Raw genomic sequence first — 5,307 nt, 5'->3', positions numbered from 1 at the left:
GGCTCAAAGCCAATAGCTTCTCAGTGGGAGAAAGATGATGCTGTCTGCTCCTGTAAAAACTTATCATCTTGGTAATCTTATATCTATTGTTGTTGTTTCTCTGATATTCTGGGCAAATCTGATGCACAGGAACTTTTTAAAGTATTGAAGAGCAGAGATGTCAGCTTGAGGACTAAGGTGTGCCTGACCCAGACCATTGTGTTTTCAATAGCCACATATGGATGCGAAAGCTGGACAGTGAATAAGGAAGATCGTAGAAGAATTGATGCCTTTGAGTTGTGGTGTTGGAGGAGAATACTGAAAGTGCCATGGACCGCCAAAAGAACCAATAGATCTGTTTTGGAAGAAGTATAGCCAGAGTGCTCCTTGGAGGCCAGGATGGCTAAGCTTTGTCTCTCATACTTTGGACATATTGTCTGGAGGAAACAGTCGTTGGAGAAGGATGTCATGCTGAGTAAGGTGGAGGGTCAGAGAAGGAGAGGAAGACCTCTAACGAGATGGATTGGCCAGGTGGCATCATTGATGGACTCAAGTGTGGCAGCGGTAGTGAGGTTGGCCCAGGATCAGACATTGTTTCGTTCTGCTGTGCATGGGGTCGCTATGAGTCGGTTCCGACTCGATGGCACCTGACAACAACAACAAAATTGTTGTTGTTAAGTTCAGTTGAGTAAGTTCTGACTCATAACAACCCTGTGTAGTGTTTCTGAGGCTATAAATGTATAAATCTTTGCTGGGGCAGAAAGAATCATCTTTCTCCTTAAGAGAGGCTGATGGGTTCCAACTACTGACTTTGTGATTTGAAGTCCAGTGATTATCTTATAGAGCCACCTATATAAAGTCGCTATGATTCAGAATCAATGAATAGTTTTTGTTGTTTGTTTGTTTAGCTTTCATACTACTAAAGCCAGGTTTCATTGTGACTTACTGAATTTTAGCTGTAAGACCTTATAAGTAGTATTGATTTTACTAGGCAGATTCCTCACCATCAAATTTAAATATTGCAAAAGAGGAAAGAATCTCCCTTTGTGATAAAAAAAAAATATTAGCACACTTGACTGCTAACCAAAGATTGAAGGTTCAAGTTCACCCAGAGTCATCTTGGAGGAAGGGTTTGGTCATCTACTTCAGAAAAAAATATCATTCATTAAAAACCCTGTGGAGCACAGTTCTAATATGACACTAACAGTCAAGATCAATTTCACGGCAACTGTCACTTTTTGTTTTGTTTTTCAGAAGCAGAAAAAAAAAAAAAAGCAACTTGGAGCAAGAAACTGAACTGGCTGAATCCTAGCATTTAAAGAGAGAAATTAAAGCCCTTGGCTAAGTTACAGAACCTGAAAACCACCTGGTCACTGAGTTTCCTGCCAGCTTCTGGACAAAAGAGAAAGGCTAGTGAAGCTCCCTAAAGCACTGTTAATTAGTTAAATTGGTAACTTACACCTGATGTCCCTGATCATTCCCCTCCATCCACCAGAAAAAGAACTAAAGGAAGGGGATAGGCAGAAAAGGCACTAACAGGCATCTTTCTGCTTAGCTGATATAAGCATCCCTTTTTAAAAGCAAATCACTGGATTTGATTTTTTCTTAGGTGAAAAGCAGACTCTCAAAGACCAAGAAATTTTGTTTTGACTTTAGCAGGCTACAGTTTGTTTTTTCCTGTCTTGTTAGTATGCCCATGCAAATCACCCACTTTGCTACTGCACAAGGCCAGGAGAAAACCAAACAACTGAATGGAAATTGTGTGTAACCATGCCTCTTCCAATTTTATTTGAATTTCATAACATATATGGACAAGAAAATGTTGGAAAGTCTTTGAAGAGATATGCTGATATAATAAAACAGTTTTAAAGTGGGTTTTAGTGATGTTGGAGATTATTACTTGGGTGATCTTATTTATGTATTTATTTTTGCTTCGCTTCTGTTCTTTCATCTCCAACAAGAGAATGAATACCACCTTTCTTGGGCAATAGGAACTAGTGGATAAGAGATCAGATCCTAGAATGGGAATGCCTTAACTTATCTTGACAGACACCCACTTAAAGGTAGGGGAAGGAAACTATCCTCTAATTTAAAATCTTAAAATCACTATATTGATTTGGTTTTTTATTCTATTAAGATCATCTTTTTAAATTCATTGCACTGTATAGTTTCCCAATGCTGCTATAAACAGATTACCACAAACTCCATGTTTAAAGCAACACACATTTATCATCTTATAGATTTATAGGTCTCAATGTGCTAAAATCAACGTGTCAGTAGAAATACATTCCTTCTCAGATTCCAGGGGAAAATTCTTTTCCATTTCTAGAGACCACACACTCCTGGGCTCCTAGCCTGTTTCTTCCATATTCAAAGTTGGTACTGCTGCATCTCTTTAACCACAGGTTCTCTTCTCTTAGGGACCTCATGTGCTCATGTTGGGATCACCAGGATAATGCAGATACTCTGCCCATCTCAAGATCCATAACATAGTGACAACATCAAGGTTCCTGAATACTCACAGGTTTCAAGGATTAACATGTGGACATCTTTGTGCACCATTTTCTGCCTACCAAACTCTGGAAAGTGGTAAAATTTTATAAATGCCCTTTGTGATGTCTATCTATCTCTCTATCTAGATATATGTGTATATACATATATCTAGATAGAGAGATAGATAGCTATAGATAGATAGATAGATAGATAGATAGATAGAGAGCTCTGGTAGCATAGTTGCTATGAAATGGGCTGCTAACTTAAGGTCAGCAGTTCAAAACTATCAGCTGCGCTGTGGGAGAATGATGAGGCTTTCTGATCCCATAAAGATTTACAACCTCAGAAACCCTGTACAGGGTCACTATGAGTAAGAACCAACTCCACAGCACATAACCACCACCATATATATATAATTGTTGTTAAATGCTGTCTAGTAGGTTCCAACTCATTTTGCAGTCCAGCACATTAACATTAACCCGCAGCACCACACTAGGATATATAGATATAGAAATGTAAACACACCCACCACTCGTCTGTCAGTGATGGCTTACATATTGCTATGATTCTGAAAGCTATGCCATTGGTATATTAGATATCAGAATGATCACCCATGATGGCTAGGTTTCAGACAAGCTTCCAGACAAAGACATAATAGGAAGAAGGAGAGACAGATTACTTCTGAATACTAAACCACTGAAAACCATATAAATAGCAGTGGATAGCACCAGAATATTGAATATTGGATAATGAAACATACTGCGAGATGATGAGCCCCTCAGGATGGAAGGCACTCAAAATATGAATGAGGAAGAGCTGACTACTCAAATTAAAGTTGACTGTGATGATGTGAATTGGGTAAAGCCTTCAGGGCCTTCATCTGCTGATAGGGTACAGCTCAAAATGAAGAGAAACATCTGTAAGAAGATCTGTAAACATCCATTAATAATCTGAACATGGAATACACAAAGTACAAATCTAGAAAAATTGGAAGTTATAAAAAATGAAATGGAATGTATAAACTTAATATCCTAGGCAATAGGGAGCTGAAATTGGCCATTCTGAATCTAATAATCACATGGTTTATTATGCCGGGAATGAAAAATTGAAGAGGAATGGCATCACATTCATCATCACAAAAAAATATATCAAGATCTGTCTTGAAGTACAATACTGTCTGTGATAGAATAATATCCATAGGTCTACAAATAAGACCAGTTAATACCACTGTAATTCAAATTTACGCACCAAACACTAAAGCCAGTAATAATGAAGTTGAAGAATTCTAATGACATTTTCAGCCTGAAAGTGATCAAACATGTAATCAAGATGTATTGATAATTACTGGCAATTGGAATGCAAACATTGTAAACAAAGAGAATGCATAAGTAGTTGGAAAATATGGCTTTGGTGATAGGAAGTATGCTGGAGATCATGTGATAGAATTTTACAAGAGCAATGATTTCTTTATTGCAAATACCTTTTAAAACAACTTAATAGATGACTATGCACATGGAGCTCATCAGATGGAATACACAGAAATCAAATTGACTACATTTGTGGAAAGACATGGTGAAAAAGCTCTATATGATCAGCCAAAACAAGGTCAGTGTAGACTACGTACCAGACCATCAATTGCTCACAAGCAAGTTCAGGCTGAAAGTGAAGAACAGTAAAACAAGTCCATGAAAGCCAAAATATGACATTGAACATATCCCACCTGAAGTTAGAGATCATCTGAAGTACAGATTTGATGCATTAGACACTAGAGACTGAAGACCAGAAGAGTTGTGGAATGGCATCAAGAACTTTACAGGAAAAAAGTAAAAGGTCATTAGGAAGACAGAAAGAAGGAAAAGTCCAAAAAGGATGTCAGAAGAGTCTCTGAAACATGTTCTCCAATGCAGAGATGCTAAAGCAAATAGAAGAAATGAGGAGGAAAAAGCTGAACAAAAAGTCAGCTCGAGAAGACAAAGTCAAATATAATGAAACATGCACAGACCTGGATTTAGAAAACCAAAAGGGAAGAATATGGTCAGCATTTCTCAATATGAAAGAACTGAAGAAAAAATTTCAGCTTCCGCTTGAAATACTGAAAAATTAATTCTGTGGGTAAAAGACTGAATGATACTGAAAGCATCAAAAGAAGATGGAAGGAATACACAAAGTCACTGTACCAAAATGAAATGGTAGCATAAGATCAATAAGTGAGAGTATTGAAGTGGAAGGGGAAGTTCAAGCTACATTTGATGACACTGGTGAAAAATAAAGCTACAGGAATTGATGAAATGCAAATTGAAATGTATCCGCAAACTAATGCAGCACTGGACACACTTGCTCATCTATGCCAAGGATCAGAACATCCACCAAAGCCTAATCGAAACGCAGAGATACAGGTTTGTACATTAATTTTTTGGTATCTGTTCATTGGTCTCTCACTGTGTGTGCACCTCCATTCTGGTGACTCCAGGGGATGCCTAAGCATCCCCACCTCTGGAGGGTTCTACTACGCATATGCACAGATCTACTCGAAATTTAAAGTTAGTGTTTCCACTTAAAACCAGACAGCTGAATGGATAAGAAAACAAAACTCTTCAATATGCTGCCTGTAAGAGATACACCTTATAAACAAAGACAAAAACAGACTAAAAGTTAAAGAATGGAAAATAATATACCAAGCTAACAGCAATAACAAATAAGCAGGAGTGGCAATGCTAACCTATGATAAAATAAACTTTAAGGCAAAAACCAGCATAAGATATAAAGAAGGACAATATCTCATGATTAATGGGTCAATTGAGCAAAATGACATAACCATAAGTAAAATCTAAGTTC

The sequence above is a fragment of the Chrysochloris asiatica genome, unplaced genomic scaffold (genome assembly GCF_000296735.1).
Source record: "Chrysochloris asiatica unplaced genomic scaffold, ChrAsi1.0 scaffold00091, whole genome shotgun sequence".
Taxonomy (NCBI): domain Eukaryota; kingdom Metazoa; phylum Chordata; class Mammalia; order Afrosoricida; family Chrysochloridae; genus Chrysochloris; species Chrysochloris asiatica.
The sequence above is the reverse complement of the archived record's forward strand: the minus strand, read 5'-3'. Positions refer to the sequence as shown.